This window comes from Coturnix japonica, chromosome 2, assembly GCF_054131305.1.
Source record: "Coturnix japonica strain WE chromosome 2, WE-NBRP24, whole genome shotgun sequence".
Lineage (NCBI taxonomy): Eukaryota > Metazoa > Chordata > Aves > Galliformes > Phasianidae > Coturnix > Coturnix japonica.
This window is the reverse complement of record NC_140664.1, coordinates 3,476,472-3,502,866: the sequence shown is the minus strand read 5'-3', so window position 1 is coordinate 3,502,866 and position 26,395 is coordinate 3,476,472. Positions and strand designations below refer to the sequence as shown.

The following is a 26,395-nucleotide window of genomic DNA, read 5'->3' as shown; positions in this document are numbered from 1 at the left end:
TTCATCTTCAAAAAGAACCGCTGCTTCTCTCTTCTCCTAATCCCCCTGAATACGTACGAGCTTAGTGGTATTCACAAAACCAAGGTTTCCCCCTTTCGAGTATTAGTCATAATGTGGTAAACCATTATATTTAAGAAAGCCCTCTCAACAGCGTGCAATCGCTTTGAAGAGAAGTTGCATCACCACATCAGATCTTTAGAAATTACGACTCTTCTTAAAGCTCTTGAAGCAAATCACACCCTCAAGACAGCAGAGAGATGCTCTAAGAATATTCATTTCTGGATGAGGCGCTCCAGTGCCGACGCTACCAGTTGATTGCTATGTCAACCACACACGCTTTATTAATACCCGAGGCTGAATAAAGCTTAGAGCTACTGACAGAAAAAAGTATCATCCCATCTTCCTTTCATGTGTACATTGTACCCTTTGTATAGAAACAAAAGGTCAACCAACGCGAGCATCAATCTGAGCTCAACATCAACCTACAAATACTGGATTTAAAACGTAATAGTACAGATTAACTTCTGGCTACTGATAAAAAAGCTACTCAAGAGTGCACAGTCCTCAGAGAGAAAACAACAGCAACTAAAGAAATGCCTCCTCCCTTTTCTTTTTTTGTTCTTAGTAATACCCCAGGATTTTATGCCCATTAAATTTATTAATTACACGTACTCGACAGAATTTCTGCTATCAACCTCACGTCAAGAAACCCGAAGGCCCTCACCCTACAAACCACACCAGAGGAGCAAAAGGTGTTCGGACACAGAAACGTGGTGGATAACACAGCCTGATTGTAAACGGAATCAGAAAGGAGATGGGTGGAGAAAGGAAGCGGGGCAATTTCGGACATGGACAACATCAGTAAGATAACAGGCTGTTCTGAATAGCCGTGTAACTCCATTTTCTGGCCCCCACCCAGCTGTGTTCTTGACCTAACCCAGGTTTAATAAAAGCAGAGATGCTAACGGCAGATTAGCTGGAAGGAACGCAGGGCTTTTCCAATTACAATACATACACACACAAATATAAAAACCATATAGAAAAACCGAAATAACCTGAATTTTTAAGGGGGGCATCGCAACACCATTTTTAAGCTAACACACTGAAATCCCATTTACTTCGGCAGGAATCCCCGAGCGCTTCCCCTTTCAAGCGAACTTTTTGTTTGACACATTTGCTACAGCACCGCTATTATTCCCATCAAAAACGGAGCTGCGGGCTGACACTGCCGAGTCAAACAGCGGTTCTGGGGCCTGCAGGGTAAAAACTCTGCCTTCAAAGCATTTCAATCAGCCCGACTGCCAGCCGGCTCGCACTGAAGCGCTACAGTGAGCTCCAGTCCTCCAGCTAGAGAAAAAAGGGTATAAAGGAGGAGGAAGGGGGCAAAGCAGCAGCAGGGGGAAGGGGCAAAGCAGCAGGAGGACCCCCCTCCCCTTCCCCTTCCCTTTCCCTTTCCCCTTTGTTTACTTGACGGACCGTCCCGCTCCGCTCCACATCCGGTGGGACCGTCCCCGGGCAGCAGTGAGGGGAGGCCGGGAGGGAACTACATGATCCTTGAGGTTCCTTCCAACCCGGCTCATTCTGTGATTCTATGGGAGGCCGGCGAGATGCAGCACGGCCGCAGCTCCCCTTCCCCTTCCAGCCGTGGCCTCCCAGCACGGCTCTGCCCGTATCCCCCCCTCACAGCCGTACCCCGAGGAGATGTGTGTGTGTGGGGGGGATAGAAGGAAACCCGCTACCCGCCCCTCCCCTCCCCCAGCCCAACCTCCCTCAGGGACGCCCCCTCCCCGTTATGTAAGTGGGGGCCGCTCCTCAGAGCCCCCTCCTCACACACTCACCGCTCTGCGGGCAGCCGCCCCCTGTCCCAGCCCGGCGATGGGTGAAGCCGTGATGTGATGTGATGCCGCTCGGTGTCTCAGCTCGGTGAGCAGGGCAGACGGCTGCTCGCTTTCCTTCCTTCCTTCCTCTCTCCGTTCCTCGCTCGCTCCCCCGTTTCCCTGCCCGCCTCCCCAGCCACTCCAGGCCGCTCCCCCGCCCTCCCTCCCGGCGCGCTGCACCATGGGATGCGCTGCCCTCTCCCTCCCTCTCTCCCCGCACTAACATGGCTGCGAGGGGGGAGGAGGAGGGAGGCGGGTCAGGCTGCCGCCCCTCGCACTGAGGAGGTGGGAGCTCCCGCCCCGCCTGCGCAGCCGCCTCAGGTGGTGGAGACGTTGGTCGCCACCTCAGGTGCTCTCCATTAGGAGAGGGGTGGTCAGCAGGGATAGGGAGGTGATTGTCCCTCTCTACTCTGATCTTGTGAGGCCCCATCTGTTGTACTGTGTCCAGGTGTGGAGCCCTCAGTACAAAAAAGACATGGAGATTTTGGAAAGGGTCCAGAGGAGGGACAGGAAGATGATCAGGGGGCTGGAGCACCTCCCCTATGAGGACAGGCTGAGGGAGTTGGGTTTGTTCAGCCTGGAGAAGAGAAGGTTGCAAGGTGACCTCACGGCAGCCTTTCAGTACCTGAAGGGAACTTACTCCCTAAACTCTTGGAAAGGGCTGACAATAGCAGGACTAGGGGAAATGGTTTTAAGTTAAAAGAGGAAAGATTTAGGTTGGATGTTAGGGGGAAGTTCTTCACTAGGAGAGTGGTTAGGCCCTGGAACAGGCTGCTCAGGGAGATTGTGGATGCCCCGTCCTTGGAGGTGTTCAAGACCAGGTTGGATGGAGCCCTGGGCAACCTGATCTAGTAAATGTGTATGTTTGGTGGCCCTGCCAGGCAGGGGGGTTGGAACTACATGATCCTTGAGGTCCCTTCCAACCCGGGTCATTCTCTGATTCTGTGATCCCCCCTATGCGCACTATCTGTGGCCCTCAGTGCCACATCTCCGTGTACCTTGAACACCTCTAGAGCTGGTGACTCCAGCACCACCTGTTCCAATGCTTTACCACTCTTTCTATGAGCTTTATGAGACAGTTTCCATGTGTCCTATCACTTCCCACCTGAGAAAAGATAATGACGATCACATAATGGCCTGAAGTTGCCCCAGGGGAGGTTCAGGTTGGATATTAGGTAAAAAAAATCTCAGAATGAGTGATAATGTATTGGAACAGACAGTGGTGGAGTCACCAACCCTGGAGGTGTCCAAGAAACATGTAGATGTAGCAGTGACAGACTCGGTTTAGTAGGTATAGTGGTAATGAGATGATGTTTAGACTTCATCTTAGAAGTCTTTTTCAACTACAGTGATTCTCTGATTGGGACAGGCTGCCCAGAGATGGTGGAGTCACCATCCCTGGGGGTATTGAACAGAAGTATGGATGTGGCATTGAGAGACATGGTTTAGTGATGGACTTGGTAGAATCATAGAATATCCCAACTTGGAAGGGACCCATAAGGATCACATCATCATAGAATAACCTGAGTTGGAAGGGATCCACATAGATCGAGTCCAACTCCAGACTCTACACAGGACAACCCAAAAGTGAGAGTGTATGTCTGAGTGCATTGTCCAGATGCTACTTGAACTCAAGCAAGCTCAGTGCCATGACCACTACCCTGTTCCAATGTCTGACCAACCTCTTGGTGAAGAACCTGTTCCTGATATCCAACCTGAACCTCCCTGGTAGTGTTAATCAATGGCTGGACGTGATGACCTTGAAGGTCTTTTCCAATCTTAATGATTTTAAGATTGCAACAGCATACCTAGAAACTGTCTTTTAATCACAGGTATAAAAGGTGTCTACCTTTTGTAAAAGAACTGGGCTATTAGAAAAAATATATATGGGTTAAAAGAAATATATATATAGAAATAAAGTGGGAGACTCACCGACTTCCTTAGCCCAGAAGGTTTGTACATGTCTCTGTCAGGCTCCTGGGAGCTCTTTCCCCAGCAGACTTGTAGGCTAGACCTGATAGCAAATACACTCTTTCAACTGAAGCTGGATCGCCCTGCAGAAATAGGGGAAGGAAGGAGAAATGATTTCAGTTATTTTATAATTATTGGTCTGAGGATCAGTATTGATGCTCCTGCCAGAAAAGGTAGAAAAGTGCTAATTAAAATTACTGATGACAGAATGTTGGGAGGCTTTCAATAAGGAGGATGTTCACAGTCACATGCAGGCAAAAATAGAATACTCTTGAGGACAGCGATAGAGAAAAATGGGAGGAAATACACGAGTAAAAACAGCACAATGTTTTCTATGTAATATGAAGGGAAGGGAGGGGAGGTGTAATACTGGAAAGAGAAAATGGAGCTTTATGCATTTTTATGATGTGGTGATAGGGAATTACGTTAAATGACTTGTTCAAGCATTTGATCCCAAATACTCATTGTTTCTCCTTTGTCTCAGCCTTTGTCCAAAGATGTCAAAGTGCCTCTGAACAAACATAGGAAGATGTGAAGAAGATGTTGTGGAAAACTGAGACAATATTTGAGTTCCCCAACTCACACATTTACTGAGTGAACCGGCCTGAAAGCATTTAGCTCCTCTCCAGGGCTGTGTCCTTTGGTAAGATAGTAGCAATAATTGTATGAAAAATAATATATCCTGTCCTTTTGATAAACATGCATTTAATAAATATTCTTGTTTTAGATACCTTTCTAAATCAATTTTCTCTAATAAATATTGACTTAAAGCTTTATAATGACTTACAACTTTATCTCCCGCAGGTTCTCTGGTAAGCATCAATGTACCATTTCTCCTGATTTTACAGACAAGAAAGCTCCTAAAAGATATGTGTCTGATTTACAGAGCAGACAGAGTAAAGCCAGAGCAATTTTAGAACAGAAAGCCTAATTCTTCTGTTTCTGCTGAATCTTTTTCACGTGAAAAAGAAGTGTGCTCTCTCAAGTCCTTGGGAGTTTTCCCACTGGTTTAAATAAGTTGAAGGCAAACCTGAAATTATAAATCACATTGATGCTTTCTACCAATTCCTGAAAATGTCTTAGTTTAGAGCGCTGTTGAGATTATTCTTTTTGGTGCTGGTTTCTTGTTGCTTTTTTTCACCAGCAAAAAGCTTATGAGAACAGAAGCCTTCAGCAGCGCAGCACTCTGATAAAACACTTGCTGGGAAATCTTGCTCACGTTACAGAATACAATTGTTAGTCAAACGTAGAGGAAGTTATATAAAAGCTGATGATTGAAACTCTCAACTGAGAGAGGGGAGCTGTGTGTTCAAGTGTATGTCTGATGACTGGTTACATAGTTATCCAGACTAAAAACTTCAGCACAGATTCATGAACATGAGTACGATGATAGTCACTGTTTCTATATGGACCATAAAGCATCACCAGTTTGAGATCTCTGTTTTTCCCCCTCTTAACTCCAATTTCTCATTCAAACTCACTGCCTTTGAGTGAGGCTCCTGAGAGACTTCAGAAGTTCATGGGTTCCACCTACCAAGAAAATAATGAATTGCTCTCAGATTGTATCTATTTTTCTCAATTGACTACTGGAAAGCCCGAGTAATTAGCCTAAATCTTTACAGAGGTAACCTTTTACGAGATGTGACTCACACCCTGGTCTTTTAAGATTCTTTTCTTCTAATTCTTGACTTTTTTTTTTTATAGAAGAGTAAAATAGTTTTCTTCCCATCTCTATCTCCATGGAGGTTACTGGTAGATGGAAATGAGACTATCCCTTTTTAAGTCATTATTGAACAAGTAATATTGAGGTAAGGCATTCTGTTGAATACTAATGTTATTTGTCTAGCCTACACCATTATCTCATTCAATTTACAGCAGATATTAAACCTGTGCTGCACTGGTATAAACAAAAAGGTAGGAAGCTTCATTATAGTTCACCGTGTATTGTCTTTCCTTTCATTGAATGATGGAGTAATAGCTTTAAAAAGACCCAGTTCTTTCCGGTGTTTTGGAGCACAGCTGCAGTCAGGCTTTTCTGCAGGATGGTAAATATTCATTAAAACAACCGGAGTGATCAGGCATACAAGAGACAGGTAGCTCTGAACTGCAGGACTACTTCAAGCTGTGATAGTGAAATGCAGGGGGATTTAGGGGGAAAAAATAAAAATAAAAAAGAAAGAGAAAATGGCAAGATGTTAAAAATTTCTTAAAATACACAGTAACATTCTTCATCATGAGAGGAAAAAGTGCTTTTAGAAATCATTTGAATCAAGCATAGATTAAGAAGTCTTCAACAATGTTCTGCCCTCTTGAGGCCCCATCTGGAGTAATGTGTCCAGGTCTGGGGCCACCAATACAAGAAAGACAAGGAGCTGGTGGAGAGGGTCCAGAGGAGGGCCACAAAGATGATCAGAGGGCTGAAGCAGCTCCCCTATGAAGACAGGCTGAGGGAGCTGGGTGACCTCATTGCAGCCTTCCAGTACCTAAAGGGAGCCTATAAACAGGAGGGGAGGCATCTCTTTGAAAGGGTAGATAACGGCAGGACAAGGGAAATGGTTTTAAGTTGAAGGAGGGAAGATTTAGGTTGGATATTGGGGGAAGTTCTTTACTATGAGAGTGGTGAGGTGCTGGAACAGGCTGCCCAGAGAAGTTGTGGATGCACTGTCCCTTCAGGTGCTCAAGGCCAGGTTGGATGGGGCCCTGGGCAGCCTGGTCTAGTATTAAATGTGAAGGTTGATGCTTCATGATCCTTGAGGCCCCTTCCAACCCAAGTCATTCTATGATTCTATGACTGATTCTATGATCAGGTCCTACATTTAACAGTGAACGATTTCTCACAGGTGGAGGATGAGCACTGCAGGAATTAGGGGCACAATGGTACATGCAGCCTAATGGTTTGAACATACATTTGTATGTTCATTGAATACACTGAACATACAGATTTGTACAATGTAAGGCAGCAAAATGTCACTCACGTTAAAATGCACATCTTCATCTTCAATCTGAGTTAAAAATAAAAAAAAGCGTAACTGTTATATTAGCATTTTTCTACAGCCTCCAGAGCAGAGGATAAATGGGAAGGCATCAAATGGAAATCTTTATAGTTTATTAAAGAAAAAAAAAGAGAAAAAGAAATAGAAACACAAAGAAATTCTTAAGGAAAGTTCCACGGGAAATCAGCAAAACTGTGCAGAGTCAGGAAAAATTTTGTATGGAAAAAACTAATTAGTGGCTCGGGGACCCATTTGATGACTTGCTGTTATTAACTAAAACCTCCAAAGCAAATGTTAATGTCTTAATTAGAAGCACAGTAATAATCTCCTCCATTTCCCAATGGAAAGCAAACAAACAAACAAACAAAAAACCAGCCCAGGAACATTTTTATTATTATTTTAATTCCCTGGGTATAACTGTCTAAAAGCAGTGAGGGAAGACACCCAACATACTTTCTTTGTGGACAAAAACCACTTTGTTATCACGTGGCAACATGGGCCATCCCACCTGGCCTTTCAGCACAGTGATAAGGTAGAAGGAAGAGATCAGTAAGTTTATTTGGCTTTCCATAAAATCAGAATGTTTGTCCTCATTGGTGGCTTTGCTTTCTGCAGAGAAAGACCCCACAGTGGCTTAGTTAGCCAGGGTTGGACTACCATACTTTCTAGGAGTGTTCTTGGTGGCTTTCCCAGTGAGGATACAGCTTTCCAATTCTGAGCCATCCTGCGACATTTACACTTCCAGTTAGTCAAACTGATATTGAAGAAAGCTCAGTATTTCTTACTGCATCCTTATGCATTTCTGGTTCTTTGTTGTTATTCAGATCAAGTCAGCATTTTGCAAGAACTGTGACAGCAGTGTCATCACCGTGTTCTCTATCAAATCCCTCCCCAAATCCCTTCAGCTGCTTTGGTAAGCTTACACTTTTCCTGCAGAGCCCCTTGATGTGTAAAATGTATGCGGTGTTTTGATCAAAGAGGTTCTTGTATTTAATGCAAATTTCAATACACATATAGCAGTCAGATGTGAATGTATAGATCTAATCCTCCCGCTCTCCAGAGTGACACTGGGCCCATGGGGTGTCTGTCCAGCTAGCAGGAAAGATGGCTGTTGAGGAATATTTTATCATAGACAAATAGAATTGTTTGAGTTGTAAGGAACCTTTAAAGTTTCTCTAGTACAACTGTCCTGCAATGAACAGGGATTTTAACTTGATGCCCCATCCCTGGAGACATTCAAGGCCAGGCTGGATGTGGCTCTGGGCTCGTGGTAGGCGACCCCGGGCAAGTGGTAAAAAAATCTTGCCTTAATCCTTTCTGATGCTAAAGCATCAGATATCTGAGAATGATCTTCTGTTGGTTTATTTTGAAACACAGATAAAAATACACAGAGTAATTTCTTTTTTCTATAGATATTGATGATCGTTGCTGGCCAGTCCCAATTTCAGCAAGTTCTTTTCAATTCATATTGATTCTTGTAATTGCTTATTTTCCAGCCTCTTTTTATTCTGTTCTGGTTTCTACAACTTTGCTGTCAGCTTCTTTTTAATTGTAGGTGGATGGAGTTCTGACAGTTGAGACAATGTGACCAGTCATCATGGAATCTGTCCCAGCATCATGAAGACTTTGATGCTTTGTTGGTTTGGATTTTAGGAGTGGAATACGGGGCTGGTACTTATTCTGTGTGCCTTTTCTCTGAGTTTTAGGGTTCTCTCCATCTTCACTTAAGCCATGACCATGGAAATTTTTCTTTCTCAGCACTTCCACCCACCAAAGACAGGTGGATAGAGGCTGAAGTTGTTCTGTTGGACCAGGAGTCTTTATCTTTGATAGCTGTGTTGCGGAGTGGGATATGCTGAAGGGAACACATTCTAGCACTCGGTTCTAGGATGGAGAAATTCTTCCAATCCTGTCTTCTGTTTCAGAGACAATCCTCCTGCATTACATTTTCCTCTTGTTAAAAAACAGTCGCTTTAAGTTGTAGTCAAGATATTGCTGACCTGTATTTATGACCTGAACTTATTCTATGATGGCTGCATAGGGAGTCCCTGCCGTCTAAATGAAGTCATTACTTGGGAACCACTGAATGAATGACCTCATAACTTTAAGTCAGCCTGAAGAAGCATATCGAGGTAGAAGGTTTCTGTCATACCTCTAAATTTTTCATCCAGTACTAATTTGAAAGATGGCATAAAAACAGAATAAAAGAAGACTGTAATTTTCTTGACTTCAGATCCATGCTCTTCAGTTGCCTAATTACAGGCTGATAATTTATTATCAGATTCAGAAGAGAAACGATAGGTGCTCTTGTACAAATTTTCTGTGACATGAGACTTTGAATGTATCAAACATAGAGTTAAATGCCTTACCAGGTATGGTTAGAAGACAGCGGTGCTTAGGAAAATACTTTATTTGCAGGACTTTACAGACTGAAAGAGCTGGGGGTGTTCATCCTGGAGAAGAGAAGGCTCAGAGGTGACCACATAGCGGCCTTTCAATATATGAAGGGGAGCTACAAGAAAAAAAAAGAGGACAGATCCTTTAGCAAGGTCTGTGGTGACAGAACAAGGGGAAGAGTCTTCAAGCTTATAGAGGGCAACTCTGCCTCTTTTGAAGCTGCTCTGTGAAGTGCTTTACTATCTGACTACCACAATACCACACTTGAGTTTATTTACTTTGTGGGAAAAGTATTGCACCAAAAAAGAAGAGAGAAGAAGGCCTGTGTTTGGATTTAAATCAATGTGCTTTGCTTTGGAGGACTACATGGGTTGATTACAGCACACACAGGAGTGACTTCATGCTGTGTAGGTCCCTTCTAGCTGAACTAAGCCTACTGTATCCTCCTGTCCTCTCTTCTCCTCTCATCTTCGTGGCCCTTTGCTGGACTCCAAGGAGATCCCTGTCTCAATATTTATATTACATTAAGATAAATATTATATTCAGATGTTTATATATATTAATATTATATTAATAATTCAGCTTTAAATATAAATTTGTTCTTGAAAGTGTTAATCTCCCTCCAAATAAGAGTCTAAGAGTTTTAATTTTTATTGAAGCAGTTAACAAGTGTGACTGTCCAGCTTCGTCACAGTTACTGCGCTGAGTGAAAGCTGCCTCAGAAACAGCAAGAGACAAAGGAACAGTGAATGTACCAAATTATGAGTGTCTCAAGGAGTCAAACATCTCTTTGTTGTGGATCCCTGCCTCTCTAGGAAGTGGGATGGCTGCAGCAAGGAAAGGAGCTTTGTAAATCAGCTGGGGATTAATTCTTAGTCTTTATTTAGAAACATATTTTTTTGTGCATCGCTGTTCACGTCCTAATACACATCAGCACTGCAGCTATCCAGGATATTTAACCCTCAGTGAGTTTACAGGTTAGAAGAAGCAGTGTGGAGTGAGGCCTTTTTTTCTGCTGTGAGTATCCTGGGGGGCTTAATGTCATTTAGTGTTCCAATGCCCCCAGTTCTGATCTGTTAAATAGGCACAGTAATTCCAAAGCTATGAACGATACTGGGTGTTACATGTAGGAGGATGAAGCTGTCTGGACATTGAAGACCAAATGTGTTCAATGGCTTTTTTCTTTGCCTTCATACAGTTGTCGTGTCCCCAACTGTTATCTGTAGCTTAAGGAAAAACTTCTATAGTTGCAAGGGAAGTTTGTAGTTGTGCTTAAGGGAGAGGCAAATATTTCCTTACTGTTCTGTTCTGATGTTGCTCGATCAGCTCTTGCAACAGCCATTTTCTGTATTTGTTGATGTTGAGCTAGTTACAAACTGAGCTGCTTTGTTTATTTACCGAGCAGTGGTAGAGACGTTTCAAGTTCCTGTTATTGGTTACCCCACTGCTCCTTTACTCTGATTTAAACCAGAGGAATGTGACCAGAATGTAATAAAAACAAAGCCTGCTAAGGCACTTGAGAGATTTCATGCTTAAAAAACAAACTGTCTTTACAGGTTCTTATTGGTGCCCCTTTGCTGTAATGGGGGAAGTTTGACAACAGAAACTCACAGGTGTTGATGTCAAGAATAGAAACGAGGGCCATTGCTCCTATCCAGGTACCAATGGAAGTATTTATAGAGAAGAGCAACACTCTCAGTTAATCTTGATAATGTGAGAATTCCAGAAGCTTCTAGTGTTTTTAACAGCAGTTGTCTTTGTTAATGACCAGATGACACCAATTGCCAGAACACGATGTGATCTGTGAAAACACATTGTATGCAAACCGTGGTAACCTACTCATTAGTATGGCTTGTGGTTATTGCACTATAGTCACACTCTGAGCTTAACAGTGAGATCTTTACCAGCCCTGTTGGGTGCTTAGAGTACCTGCTAGCATTTTAGAAGCTGAAGTAAGAGAGATGAATATCCATGTTTTTAGGATCCACTCTAAAATCCATAGGCAGAGTCATCCAAAGTCATGGCACGACAGAGGACACAAAGGCAGTGCATTTGTTATCACACCCGATGTGTCTGTGCTGTGCTGCTGGTAGCTGAGGTGATGGATTGGCTTGTTGCATATGCAGGGTGAACGTGGGCTCACCGTATATTAAGTGTGCAGTGTCCGGAGCTTCCCAGATGGGAGGCAACTCCAGAGATCAGCAGAAAATCTCTTGTTGACTGCGGTGGCCTTTAGACCAACCCTGAACCTCTGCAAAATGCTTGTGTATGCTGTAGAAAATTATTATAATCTAACATTTGTAGGTAGGGAAAAAAAGAAATCACTTACTGAAGGTCCCTTTGGAGCATCCAGCTTCCAGTTCCATTTTCAGCTTGCCAAGCCATACAGAGTTTTACTTAGCAAGGCTGTGTAGCTGGAACAGAGCTTGTCGAGTCTTTAAATTGATTCCAAAGGAGGTTTTTTTGCTGGAGACAGACTGCAGCTTGTTTAACCATAAAGCAGTACAACATGCTCGTGATTTCTAAGCACGATGGGGTTGTGGTATAAATTCTTCTTTTACAAGGCTTCAGAATGTCTTTTGATAAAATCAGTGAGTAATTTTATGGTTATAGCTGTTTTGATGTGAAATATATCTGTTCAGTCTTACCATCTTTTTGAGTTGGAATGCTTCAAAGCAATTCTATACCTTCCCTTAAATGTCTTCTGTTACAAAGCAGCTGAGTTGCAGCGTACAGTGCACAGAACTGCTACCTTACGAGGCTCCGTCAGACCTAAATTTTGGCAAGAGAATTCTGATTTTATCTGCAGTTTCTATACAGTGGAGAGAGCTTCTTTTCTCTGGGGCTACTGAAGAGTTGGAGGGTGTTTTCTTTATGAGAATTAGGAGAAAGTTCACCACCCCACTTGTTGTGTGGATAGATGAGCTCCCTGCATCCCTCCAGTCAATCTCAGCCGCGGGAAACAAGATTTAAAAGAAGGCATTCAATAGCTGTAGTGGTGTTATTTTAAGCTACCATATCAAACAACGTTCCCTCAGTCAAAATAGTACAAGCACTAGACTATTTACCACAATAAATAAGGACTGTTTTACAGTTCATTAGGCTTCTGTTGTGTTTCTTATGCTGCAGCTGTAGTGTCAAATACCAGAATTACTGGAAAGTCACCTGTGGAATATTTGATGCCCTGAAATACAGGCTTGGTCATGTCTATTTTAGGCACACAGACCAAGATTCCTTCATTATTTCGCGTTTTCATTCTAATGTAAGAATTTGTTTCTTGGATTTCAAGGGTCATACTTGATACATTCATTCATGAGCTAAAATAAGCTGAAGTGATCCCACAGAGGAAGAGATTACTACAGGAGAGTGGCTTTTACTACTGCTAAACCAGCCAAATATTTGCAGCTTTGCAATGATTCATCCTTTTTCCTCTCTTTTTCAGCAGTAAGTATGTTGGAAGAACAGACTAAGGAAGGAGCTAATGATACTCCTGGCCCAAAAGAAGATCAAGTCCTTTTTCAGCGAATAATTTGACCTGAATTAAATCCTTCGCTGTTGTAACGTGGTCACAAAAGTAAGCAGAACTGTCCCTACTTATCCTAACTAGGGAATAAGTCCTTTACCTCATTCTTTTATTAAATTTGCTTTGAAATATTAATTATTATTATTGTGGATTATTATTTAATATTCACTATTATTTCTATAAAAGGAAATATTTGGGGCTGATGACCTATCCTGAGCAAAGTATAGCAGCACGTGGATTAGGACCATCCTACAAAGAGCATGGCCAGAGGAGCCTGTGCCTGAAAGAAGCTCAGGAGTCATCAGTGCACCACCATGAGCTGCCTTGACCCTGAAATGGTGGAATTCAACCACAAAACAGTTAATTTTCCAGTCTTAGGGCGTATAGTAAAGTAGCCACGAATTCAGAAACCTTTCAGTCTCCACCCTACATTTGTCCATGTCCATGGAGTTGTTTGTGTTTGCTTTTTTCCCAAGGTAGTTCCTTGGCAGATGGTTCCTCTTTCTCCGTGTAAGGTGCCTCCACCCTCCTAAATTACTGAGTTCCCCATTCACTTTTGGGTCCTCTCCCTTGAGCACCCCCAGCACATAAACAGCACAGTTCAGCCCCAGCTGTCTTTGGGATTTAGATCCTTCCCTCTGGAAATGAAAACTAGCTGTAGTGTTTGGGTTTGTTTGTTCCAAAAAAACACTCATAGAGCACTGTAAAAACAATTCTGTAGGTTTATCTCCCTTTCTTCTACAAAGTCCTCCGACATCCTCCTAACAGGATTTACACCCTTCGGGATGTGGTATAGTGGACGTGATGGTGATGGTTTGGACTATAGGACCTTAATGTTTTTTTTCCAACCTCAATGATTCTATGAGTTAACAAAATAATGATTACAAACCAGGCACATCATTGCTTTGCAATTCCTGGCATAGGAGCCTGGGATAATAAATTTTGACCTATAGGCTGAACGTCATGAAGTCTTCTGAGGCTTCCAGATCCCTGAAGACAGAGTCCTTTGCGCTTTGGCTTTAAGATGCTGAGTCTTCAATAACAGCAGTCGAAAGCATTCTTGTCCCTTGCTTTTCTCTCCAGCTCTGTGCTGCTGCAGCTGTATTGGTACGGCTGCCTGAGGTGATGCAATGGAAACTGGGCTGTGGGGCTCACGCAGCTTAAAAAAACACATCAGGGTTATCAACCCTGGTGTACAGTTTTTCTCAAACACATTTAGAAGTTATTAGAGAAATACACAAAACTGTGAATATCAATTGCAGAAATCAGAAGGGAGATTTTATTTTTCCTCTTAATCAGAGTGAAGAATACACATTCATTTCTAATAAAGTTCATTAAAGGAATATTCCCCGTGTCTATATATAAAATGTTCTTCCCTTTGTGTCAAGAACATGCCAAGGACAGCCAAGAACAGGAGAATCATTTCCAGAAAGGCCTCCTTATGCACAGCTTTTACCTGTGGCTTCGTGTGAGGAGCTCGAAGGGTAAGAAGTGTTCCCCTACAGGTGAGTCGGGTGGCACCTCAACAGGTGAAACATCACACTCAAGGTCAGTAAATGAGCCTGTGGCAAAACTAGAAGAGAAGCAGTAGAGGTGAATGTAATAGGGATGCAGCCAGCTGCCTTGCTGCAGCTGTGCTCGGGGAACATTGATCATATTTTGTTGATGCAAGTGAACTTCTCCAGACATGGAATAGCACATAAAACCAAACCATTTATCAGCTGTTAAGAGAAATGAGCTGTAAAATGTTAGGCTGTCACAACTGTAATGCAGGCAGCAATTAGTTAGCTTTGAAGGGGGGATGTTTCTCCTCGCTATCCTTCTTGTGTGTTCCTATAAAGCTTTGGTCCTATGGAAAGCTATTTCCAAGACTCTTACCTTGGAGAGTGTGTATTCTGATAATAGAGCATTTCAGTCTGGAAGCACTCCCACCACCTTATTAAAAAGTATAATGCAAGGATATTTCCATCCTGACATGTTTCTGGATGCAGAAACATCTCTTAGCTAAACCCCTAGAGGCCTGGAATGAGACATGTATGGTCTCACTACCTGCAGCTAAACTTCTGTGCCATTGGATGCAACAACAAAACTCTGGCTATAAGTAAAATAAAAACCGTTCTGTTCAGAAACCTTTAGAAAAAGGCAAATCCAAAAGCCCAGTCTGCGGGGAGATGAGTATAAATCTGTCCTTGTTCCAACTGTCAGTCTATTCACACTGAGTTGCACAGTAACAGCGAGGGTGGAGTAAAAACAGCAGCAGTGTACCTCAGAAACTGCTGATTCCCATCTTTAGCTGGTGGCACTCAAAGTGATGACAAAACAGAATCACAGCACCATAAATTCTTAAGATCAGCCAGGTTTGGAAATACCTTCAAGGTCACCATATCTAACCACCAACACGGCTTACTGAGTTCCAGCACTGAGCCCTGTCCATTAGTGCCATGTGTCCTGAAGGCCTCTAGGAATGAGGACTCCATCACTTCCCAGGGCAGCCCATTCCCATGTTCGACCAGCCCCCTCTATGAAGAAATTCCTCCTGATATCCAATCTAAACCTCCCTTTGGTGCAAGCTGAGACCATTTCTCCACATCCTATTATTTGTCACCTGTCTTAACGAGATGGGTAAATTGAAGAAGGAGAGGGATTTTTTAGTCTGGAGGGGAGGAGCTCAGGAGAGACGTTATAGCTCTCTATAAATGCCTGAAAGGAGGTGAAATGATTCTATGATTGGTGTTTATCATGTATCTCAGCTACTAAAAACAACTGTCATTCTTCTCCCATTCCGTCCCTTGTTCTTGCCAGTGTTTTACTCACTGAAGCAGCAGCAGTACCAAAGCTGCAAGGAAATATTTAAACACTAATTAACTTTTTCATTCTGTGTGTGGGCAGGCACTTTCTATCCCCTGGAGCACAACTGATTTTCGAGGTATTTATTTGGGCTTGCAGGGTGTTTGCATACTGTGTGTGCTCCCTGTGTATGTGTTGGTATGTGTGTGGGATGCTGCCGGCTGTATCTGCCCGCAGCTGAGCCTGTGTGACATTCCCCTTAGAGCAAGCGAGTTTTCCAATACAAATGTGAAAAACCCAACCCTTTCCTCTGCTTTATTTCAGCTGCTGGATGAAAGCAGATCACACTGCTTCCCCAGCAAGCCATCTGTGTTACAGTACCCCAACCAACACGCGCCAGTCCCTCGGGCTGCAGTGAGCTGGTGGTGATCATCTGGCACAAACTCACCCTGAAGCAATCACCCCATGAGGTTTTCCTCTTCGATTTTTCCAGTGAACTGCAATCTGTGTGGTACTGCTGCAGCTAATCTCATTTTCCCTGGGAGGTGGTTCAGCATGCGGCTACACTTTGTTTTAGTGGTTATTAGAACTGCGTGCCTTTCCATACTTCCTTCTGCTCTGCTTCCTCTTCCACAAGAGAAGCGTGATATTGCCGTGATGGAGGGCAATATTGAGGCTCTAGACTGCAAACGTGTGTAAAATGGGCTCAGGCTGTGTGTTTCTCTGCATGTTTCACAGCATTGATCTTGCTGGAGAGCCATTTGGATGGAGCTCTCAGATATATAGAACCACTGAATCATAGAATCGCTTGAGTTGTAAGGGACACTTAAAGACCATCAAGTCCAGCCTCCCTGCAATGAACTTCTGGTCACAACAGACCCTGCTAAAGAGTCTGTCCCCTTCTTTCTTATAACCCCCCTTTGGGTACTGAAAGGCCACTCTCAAGTCTTCTCCTACATGTTCAATAGACCCAGCTCACTCAGCCTGTCATCACAGGAGAGCTGTTCCACTCCTTGGATTACACAAATGTGTCACTTATTGGACCCTACGAAGACTTAGGCTCCACTAGACCCAGATACCACAAAGGACCTGGGTAGAGCTGGAAGGATGCTGACTTTTAAAGTAGTTTTCACTTTGATTCTCTTCTTCCTGTATGATTTAGCACAGGCTTTAAAAAGAGCTGTATGTGTAACAGGTTTCCAGGGTAAGGCTGAGCTCTGACCTTAAATGTTTTTTCCCTGTTGCATTGCACTTAACAGTACAAACTTATACTCGCTGTGCATTAGGAGAGCAGGAAATTACATAGTAAATGTTAGCAGGGGCTTTGATTATCACTTGATAAACCCATGTAAATCCCATTAGAGCTGAGAGGAGCGATGTGGGTATACTGGGGGGAAAAGAGGCCATTTGCTCTCGAGTGCATGCAACTAAATAAAAATTTAAGAGCATATAGTGCATAATGTTAGACTGTAGGTTAATGCTCTTGAAGGAATAATGCCAGAAGAGCTGAAATTGCTATACAGAACAAGAGAAGCTCTTGCTGCCCTTGCGTCCTCAGTGAATAGCGCCAGTATTCCCTGCTCAGGCTCATTATATGGCTGGGGGCTGACGGAAGTGGCTGTGTCGCTGACTGTGACCTTTGTCAGGACCTGCAGGGCAAAAATCAATCCAGGGAAGATGAGAAGGCAACACTTGGCACCTAAAAACTGGCTTTGTATCCTCTGCTGAACTTATTCCTGGCAGCGTTTTTCTTGCCAATGTGATCAGCAGGCAACATCTTAATCACTGCCTTTCTCACTGTAGAACAGCCTGTCACAAGCAGCACAGTAGCTCAGTTTTCAGAGCCTGGTGCCAACGCAGTGTAAACTCCTGTTGGTAATCACTTCCAAGCTCAACAAGACCAAATGCCAGGTCCTGTACTTTGGTCACAACAACCACAGGCAATAATACAGGTTTGGGGCAGCGTGGTTGGAAAGCTATGTGGAGGAAAAGGATCTGGGGGTGTTGGACTCAATGATCCTCATGGGTTCATTCCAACTTGAGATATTCTATGATTCTGTGATATCCTTACAGCACAGCTAATCAAAACAATAGCAGAAGCTTCACAAAACAGTTATATGTCCATGCCCAAGCAGAGACATGTGCAGAACACGTGTGTGGAATGCATATGAATACATCTATAGAGAATGGCTTCCCTTAGTTGAAGAAGCCCCAACCCTTGGCACAAAAATGATATAGTCCCAAGGAAAAGGATCCCAAAAGATATCTTTCATTGCTTGATTCTTTGTAAAGTTAGGGAAAACAAGCTTCCACATTGTTTGCAAATAGGGAGTATGGGAACTAAAGAAATACCCATCTCTGCTACAGCTTTCACTACTCTGAATTAAAAACCCTTATGGAACTACAACTTCATATTTTAATTAATTTGTTCCTAACGATCATTACACTTTATGACAAGATAGAATTGCTAGAATGAAGTCCATAGTCAGGTGCACAACCCAACCTTTCAGCGCAGACCGGCACCTTATTGCCATTTGCCCTTAATGGCTGGATGGTTTTGGAAAGCCTCAGTAACACAGAAACCCAACCTTTAAAGTTTGTCCAATGATTTACATTCCTGTAGCCACCGCCGGTTCAGATTCCACATCATTTACTGAAGGGAAAGTTGAACTGACGTGTTCTGTATGATAAAAGAGCAGACACCTAATGAATAGCAGGTCAGCACGACATACATTATAACGTGGTTTGGCATTTATGTTGAGAATCTCCTGTCATCTTCACCACCACCCACAAATGCCATGGCAACCACATTGCAAAGGGACTGAAATACATGCACAGTTTAACTGCTGCTAAATGAATGTGCCACTTGTTTTACCGTTGTGATGATGAATTCATTTCAGCTGCAGTCACTGATTAGCAGAAAGCTGAGTTCCCACCGAAGGGAAAATAAACAAACAGCTCGGATTTTGCCTTTTAGTAATTGAGCAGTTTTGCAGAATTCAGCTGTGCGGGCAATTAACTGAAAGGACCTCAAATTAGATGTTGCACTTGCAGATTAACTTTCAGAAGTGCCACGAGGAAGTAATCTGTACAGCAAACACAAGGTTCAACCAGCAAAAGCAACAGTTTGTCGAAGACTTAATACAGTAGTAGCTGTTTATTCAAGTGTGTTTGAATATCAAAGTAGTTTATGCAATTATTCTTAACTATAATGAGTGTCACCAGTTTTGAAAAGCTCAAGCAAGTCAACATTTTACTGCAATTAAAAAAAGCAGCTGGCATTGTGATTGCTTATGAAATATGGGATCGTGTTCCTTAACACATCCCTATGATGCGCTGAAGGCACTTGTCCTTGTTCTTCATGTACTTCCTTCACAGCTTGCTCCCCCATCAGAAGCCGCCTCCAAAGGTGTGAGCTTTTCTCCAGCGCTGCCATTCTCCCGTGTTGTTACACCTTCATCCTGCTTCCCACAGCCTTGTGTATCACCTCCAGGTATTAATTACTTCATGCTCCTTGTAAGGGATCATCAGTCACGTATTTTACTTAAAACACTGGCTTACAGATTGTCCACAAGACAGCTCTGTATCCAAGAACGAGTTGTTCCTGTTACGTATTCACCGGTTATTTTTCCCCTCTTTGTACTTCCAACCATCTCCCAGTAGAGCTGAAGCCACACACACAAAACAAACAGATGAAAAATGAGGGATTGCACTGAAAGCAGGATCTGCAGCCAGATGGATTCTGTCTGATTTTAACCACCCCTATCTGGCCTTCCTTGGTGTTCAAGAAGTGTGTAGATGTGGTACTTAGGGACATGGTTTAGTGGGCAGTACTGGTGGGGGATAGGTGGACTAGATGATCGTAGAGGTCTTTTCCAACCTTAATGATGCTATAATTCCTTAAACTGTCGTGTTTACTTACTAGCCTTGGATGTGGTGGGATAAATGGTCTTCAAAAGGAGAAGGTAGGGCTACGGAAATCAGTGCTGCTGAGATATGGATACAGTAGAAGACAACCATTTTTTTGACATCTTTCTTATGCACTACAGTCTGAGGTGCTGCTGCTCTCCAGCCCTTCCTTTTTCTCTTGCTCAATCTGGTCAATGCAATGTTTTTGTGGAAGAGGCACAGCAGTTTTCTTGCCTGAGCCTGCTACCCTTGTCTTTGGTTTGGGCAACCAGATTCTGATCTCTCAAACAGTGCAAAATGTCTTTGGCACCAGGATCAGAACAAAGATGAAAACCACAGAATGAAAACAGAACTGGAGGATGTTGGACCCAATTTTTTTGGCCACTTTTGCACTCAAAGCCAGGTTGTTTTGCAGTGTGCAACTTCTGGTCGGACCACATAATGCAACTCCCCTGCCATGAACAGGAACACCTACAGCTACATCAGGGTGCTCAGGGTCTCCTCCAGCCCGATCTTGCATATCCCCAGGGTTGGGGTATCCACCACCTCTCTGAGCAACCTGTTCCAGTGCTTCACTACCCTTATTGTAGAAAGCTTCTTCCTTACACCCAGCCCAACACTCCTCTCTTTTAATTTGAAACCATTTCCTTTTGTCCTGTCACAACAGACCCTGCCAAAGAGTCTGTCCCCTTTTTTTCTTATGACCCCCCTTTAGGTACTGAAAGGTCACTCTCAGGCCACCCTGGAGCCTTCTCATCTCCAGGCTGAACAGCCCTAGCTCTCTCTGCCTGTCCTTGCAGGAGAGGTGTTCCATCTTTTGGATCATTTTTATGGCCCTCTATTTCTATTTGCTAGTACCAAGATGACTTCTCAGAGTGGATTTTTCCCCGGAGGTGCTTGGATCAGCATCCAGCCACATATTCGCTTTTCTTTTGACTCATTAAACAGAGTAAGCTTCTTAATTCCTCCCTGGAATAGATCCTTCTCAGCCCTGTGTACATTCTTGTGTCTCTTTATCCCGTCCCCTCCAGCTTTTCAACCTCTTGCCTGTTTTATGGATGTGCACGATGCATTGGCAGTAGTTTGGGGAGAGAAGGAATACTCAGACAGCAAAATCCTCCTCTTCTCCCCGGATTGCCTCTGTTTATACCAATCAGATCAGTTCATGGTCAATAGGTTGTTCACTCTGCCTTGCAAGTATTTGTTAATCAAGGCTTCCCACCACTGCAATCCCACCAGGAAAACACCGCCTTCTTTCTCTGATCTTGTGACTTGATTTGGCTGTACTTCCTTGCCTCCAGATTACCAATTACTCATTTCTATCACTGACCTCTATTCCTTCTCTTTGCCATTTTCCCAACCTTTGGCTCAACTGAAAAATCTGCTGGTAATGACTTAAAGGTGGGGGTTTTCTTTATCCTTAGCTGCTGATGAACTGCATTAGCGTGGAGCCAAGAACCAGCCCCTGTGGGATCTGTCCAAGCACACACCCACTCAAAGAAAGTTTCTCTGTTTATAATTATATTTGAGGCCTGAAGTTAGCCAACTCCTAATCCATTTAATGTGTTTCCCAGTGATTTTGTGTTTTTTTAGTTACCCCATCAACCTGCTGTACTCTTACAAGGCACATTTCTTACAGAAGCCTAACATCCATTCCCTCATCAGCCAGATGTATAATCTAAAGCAAACTTTCCCTGGTCGGTGCTAAAAAGCTGTATAAAAAATGGCTGTGGGATATATCTGCCCCATATTCACAGCAGGAACTGCAGCCTAGTGTAGAGAGACCCAAAATAACATTAAGTTTTCTGCTTTGGGTATCAGTAGGAGGGTAGGCATAGCACTATGGTTATATAAATTCATGTCATATCTATCATATAAATCATATAAATATGTATAAGTTAAAGGTATCCTTTTTGGAGGAGTGTGATCTCTGGAGGGTAAAATCCTGCTGCCAGCACTGCTGGTGCTTCAGTCCTTCTTCAGAAAGCCATTATTCAATATTCTCATATTGGAGGAGAGTCTGTTTTCCCCACTGCCACCCCATTGGAAACAGAGACTCTAGTGTTTATAATACCATAAAGGCTCTATGAACTGGAGGTGTTTAAAATGAATTTCCATCGTGTTGGAGGTCACCTCAGCCAACAAAGCACGGCATCTCTCCGCTTTCTCAAGCACTTGGAGGGCAGAACTTTGCACAATGTGCTCCTACCAGATGTGTCCTGCTATGAATGGAGTAGATTGAGCTCATGGCACACAGCTTTACTTACCTTTGTGTGGTATGGTCAGCACATGTTCCCAAAGGCAGACAACCCACAGATGATGTATGCTGACAAAAGCAAACTGTTGTAATTTGGATTTAGGTTTGGGAATGAACAGGGTGTTAATGAGGTCAATGTGTAGGTGTGATACAGTCTCACTTCTCGGCACAAGAATGCATAACAAAATCTTCTACACTGTGCATCTGTAAGGATCAATTCCAATGATATCTTTACATTATCTCGTATCTGTTTATAACTATACTTCTGTTAGAATAAGGTTATTTATAATTTCAATGTTCCTCTATGTACATAAAGTCCAATTTCAGGCTTATAGATAAATATATAGCTTAAAGGACAAGGAAAAACAGGAGACAGTGAAGCGTAGGGAGGTTAACTCGTCAAGGGCAATGCTGTTCCACTGGAAATGTTATCTGCTGTCTGAAAAATGCTTTTGGGTTTGGTTTGATTGCCAAAGCGGGGATTATTCAGCAGCAACAGCCAGAACAAAAACCATTATAAGAACAAAATAGGAAGGCGAGATCTCTGCAACCAGGGTTTAATTCATGTTAATATGCACGAGAATGCAATTAGGGAAGGCTCTGAATTGCAGGAATGCGTGCCTGATGACATGCAAATCTCATTTCAATGGGGGCAGCCACCCAAAGAGGGGCGGTTAATAGATTATCTGAATCCTTATCATGGAGCAAGCTGCTTGAGGTGGAGTTCATTAATAAAAATAAAAGAAAAGGAGCATCAGTAATGAAAGGATGGCTGGGTGGGTCAGTTATTAGCAGATATTCTCCTGGTAATTATAGTGCTGTGGCCACCTGTAGGCTGCCTTTGCTGCTCAGAGAGTTCAGACCTACGGAGAGCAGGAAGCGTGAGGCAGAAATTCTGTCTCGGCTGCATTTTTTGTTCTGCAGAAGGGATCAGAAATGATTGTTGCTGCTGCTGATCATTAATAGTCCTGAAAACAAAGCTGGCCTTGCAGAGCCAACTGGGGAAGTCGACAAGAGGGAGAAAGTATTTGGCTGCTGTCTGGATGCTCAAATGCCTCAAATTTGGGGTTTCCTATATTTTGCTTGTTTGATTATTTCATAGTCTCACAAATTACACTGTTGAACAGCTTTTGTTTTTGCATAATCTGTGTTTTCCTTTGGACAGTGATATTTGAATACTCCCATTTCTTATTTCCAGCTCCATTTGGCTCTCATAGATTACTGTAATGGTGTTCTTCTACTGTACCATCTAACTACTGATTCAAGAATCCTGGAATCATAGAAACATTAAGGCTGGCAAAGACTACTGAGTTCATCCAGTCCAACCCCATCCCATCCTCAGCATGCCCACTAAGCCATGTCCCTCAGTACCACATCTCCATGTTTCTTGAACACCTCCAGGGATGGTGACTCCATCTCCTCCCTGGGCAGCCTACTAATGAACACGAATGAATGAACATGCATTGCACTGCCTGTATGAGTGGGAAAATCCTGGTTGCAAAACCTCCCTCCTCACCACCAGCACTGACCTTCGTCTTTAAGGGGACAGTTGAACACTGGAAAAAGCAGGAAGCCCCAGTACGTACTGGAGAAAGTGAATTAAAGGATTCCAGTTACACTTCTTCAGTTCTTCTCTGGAGCATCAGCTTTATGGACACATTAAATCCTGGGATTTCTCTGAAAAAGTGTAATTTAATCAAATTACAAGGTTAGATGAAGGACTGTTTGCATTTGTTTGATTTTGTACGACAAGGTTCTGCTTTGATCCCACATTTACCTTTAGAGTGAAAGAAGTCATACAGCTGGAAGTCCCTCCAGGCCTGCCTTCAAGGCCTCCTCCTTGTGTCCGTGCTCAGTTTTAGGCTCTTCCACCATCTGAGGTTTTCAGAAGTTACAGGAATAAACTGCAGCAGCTGAACTTCCCTGGATGCTCTCAGCCAAAATCATCTATTTTGGGGGATTCCTTCGCTGTCATTTTCAGACATGCAGTGTCTGAAATGTTCACCTTCATCTTCTTTGTTTCTCCTTCTCGTGTTAGCACAGTTTTGGGCTGAAGGATCGTTGGATGTGGCTGGCATGGATAGACACAGCTGAAGGAAACTGAGGTGAAATGGGGTTAAAATAAAGGTGAACGATCACGTGGACCTTGTCAACAAGTTGAAACAATATGAAAAACAAGTGGTTTCAACTTTGGCACCGAGGGAATAAAGTTGTTTAAACAAAGACACCAAAAGAGCATCCAAGTCATCTCCAGAATAGAGCAAGACATATGGCCTACTTTGCAGCGTGGACGTACCTTGAGGCTGGAAGCAGGCTTGGTTCCTGGAACTGCCTTGGTTTTTGCTATCTGGAAGGTGTGTTGCTCCCTGCCATGGTCTGCGTGTGGGATTTTCTCAGCCAAAACTTTGAAGTCAGCAGTTCTGCCCACGCTGTGATGTGGGGCTGCATGTTTGTGATTTGTGAAGCACCTCAGGGTGAAAGGCCTTCTGTAAACACTGTTATTCATCAGGAAATAACCAGGCCCGTGCTTTGAATGTCAGCTGGCATCATTCCCAACCTCCCACCCCCCCCACACACACTATGTTCTGCTGTTTATTTTTGTTACTCCAATGGCGCCCAGGGATAAAATGAAAGTGAGGGTCCCTCGTGCTAAACGCTACACAAATATAAATGTCATCTTCTCAATGGCAAGGGGGAAAAAGGCTGTGGGAAGGGAAATGTTTTATATCCTTTGTCTGAGCCTATTTCTTTCCCAGCTTGGAAAGGCTCTCTATTTTTCCTCAGATGTAACTTTAAAGTGAGTCCCTTCAAAGGGAATTGAGCATCTAGATTCCTATTCTCATTTATGGGGCGAAGAGGCATCGCAGGGGCACTTCACCAAAATTCAGATGAGATGAAGTGCATCCTTCAGGTACCTGCTCATCTCCACTGCTTTAAAGGTAAAACTAACCCAGATGTCAATACCTGCACTTGAAATGAATTTGGCTGTTACCCATTGGGATGACAACATGGAGAGAGAAAGCTTCTTGTGGGCTGTCCCTTTCTCTGCATTATGGGAGCCCAAGCAAGAGACAACGATGCGAACTCTCCCAGCAGCACAGCTAAAGGAAAAGGTTGATGGTGGGAGTATGTATGTCCAACCAGAGTGGGACGAGTAGAAATACCAGAGTGAATTGGATTTTGTGTGCCTGACAAGAGACCAGTCAAAGCTCCAACAAGCCTCCTTTTATTCCCACAGGAATGCAGTGTGTCTTATAGGATGCCAAGGACGGTATTCATGTTAAAAACAAACAGAAAAAGGTCTTCTGTGCAGAATTAATACTGAGTGCTAGTGCTTCACATCGGGTTTCTGGGGATTCCGGGCTGTGGAGCTCTCTGACTTTTCTCCAGGGCAATTTGTATCCTCAATAAAAACACACCTGCCTGCAAACCATGGCAGATCGTTATGGGTTCGTTCAGATGATTAGTTAAAATCCAGCTTCCGGAGACTGCAGTACAGGGCTGGAACTTGTGCTTGAACAGAAGTGCCTGTGGTTTCCCCTGCTTCCCGGCTCCTATTGACTCAGAAAGGCTCCAGCAGAGCCTCTCCTCCTGTTGGCATTTTAACGTCCAGTTTTGGCAGGACTCCACCATATCAAGGGTGTGAAAAAAAATAAAAGTACAGAATGAAGCTAAGAGAATGAAAGAAAATCATTTTGAACAGGGCACAAACCCCTCCTGGTGGAAACACTGAGACAGCTTGTTGAAAGGTCTCGCCTCAAATCCTCTTACCCACCTTTGCTTCCCATTCATTTGGGTGTCACACATCCGCAAGCCTCTTTGCTGAGCAGAGACCAATTGATTTTGAGCTGGGCTCAGGTTCTTAGCAGCTGGTTAGGAGAAAATGGAGATATTATTCCTGTTTGCCCTGAGGTTTGCTTTGGGGAACTGGTCAGTAATGATTGCCATGGTCCAAAATGTCTTGGAACCAGCTACTCTAGAATAACACCACATTGTGATGGTTGGAGAAGGCTCTGTTTCCATCCCAGAGTCTTGATTGTGCTGAGTTTTATGGCTTGATATGAAATAATTTATTTTCTTTAGGTCTGGGCTAAATGTTAGCAGGGAGATTTTAACCTTCCTGGGCCAACAGGGGGAGATTTTGCAGTGCCAAGGAGGAACGTTTCCTATCCATCCCACCCACTGCCTGGCGGCGCTGCTTGTGGCAGGTGGGTTAGAACTTGGTGGTCCTTGGGGTCCCTTCCAATCCAGGCCATTCTCTGATGCTACGATTCTATGATTCATTAGGGAGAGGATTCCTGTTACATGGTTCAGTGTTGGCTTGAATCCATCCCATTTTCTTCTCACTGTTTTTGGAGATTTTGAGGAAGTTTTGATAATGTCAGGAATGGTCGCCTCCTATTTCTGAAGTAATGACTGATACACCCCCTCTCTGCCCTGATTACATGGGCCTGGACCAAAAGTCTGCCATCGGGAGGGTGTTCTGTGCCACCACACACGTCTCTCCATCTAAATTCCTTAAGTCTGCCAATGCTCAGCTTTATGACTTACCTCACTGTCATCACTCATCATCTTCCCACTGTGTCAAATCAGTACAATGTGATTTCACCTTATTTTCCCACAGTAGTGATTTATTCTTTGGGATTTGTGCTGATATTAAAAGGACCCAATGGCCAAATGT

General features: G+C 43.5%; 1 protein-coding gene and 1 long non-coding RNA gene across 14 annotated transcripts in view; both read right to left on the bottom strand.

The window, feature by feature from the left end:
- PTK2 (protein tyrosine kinase 2) overlaps nt 1-2,033 on the bottom strand; it is a 151,238-nt gene extending 149,205 nt beyond the window's left edge. For 9 of the 13 annotated variants that reach the window (XM_085539299.1, XM_085539296.1, XM_085539291.1 and 6 more), the window contains exon 1: nt 1,839-2,033. The gene's annotated coding sequence lies outside the window, so the exon portion shown is untranslated. Of the gene's footprint in view, nt 1-1,467; nt 1,758-1,838 lie in introns of those variants that run through there. The other 4 variants (XM_085539298.1, XM_085539301.1, XM_085539300.1 and 1 more) reach the window with 4 other exon arrangements.
- A 17,001-nt stretch (nt 2,034-19,034) lies between these two features.
- On the bottom strand, nt 19,035-23,605 carry LOC146761661 (uncharacterized). Its single transcript, XR_014942385.1, has 3 exons — nt 23,492-23,605; nt 23,244-23,391; nt 19,035-19,213 (listed from the first exon to the last, which is right to left on the bottom strand). It is a non-coding gene; the product is annotated as an uncharacterized LOC146761661 (long non-coding RNA).
- Between the last annotated feature and the right edge of the window lie 2,790 nt (nt 23,606-26,395).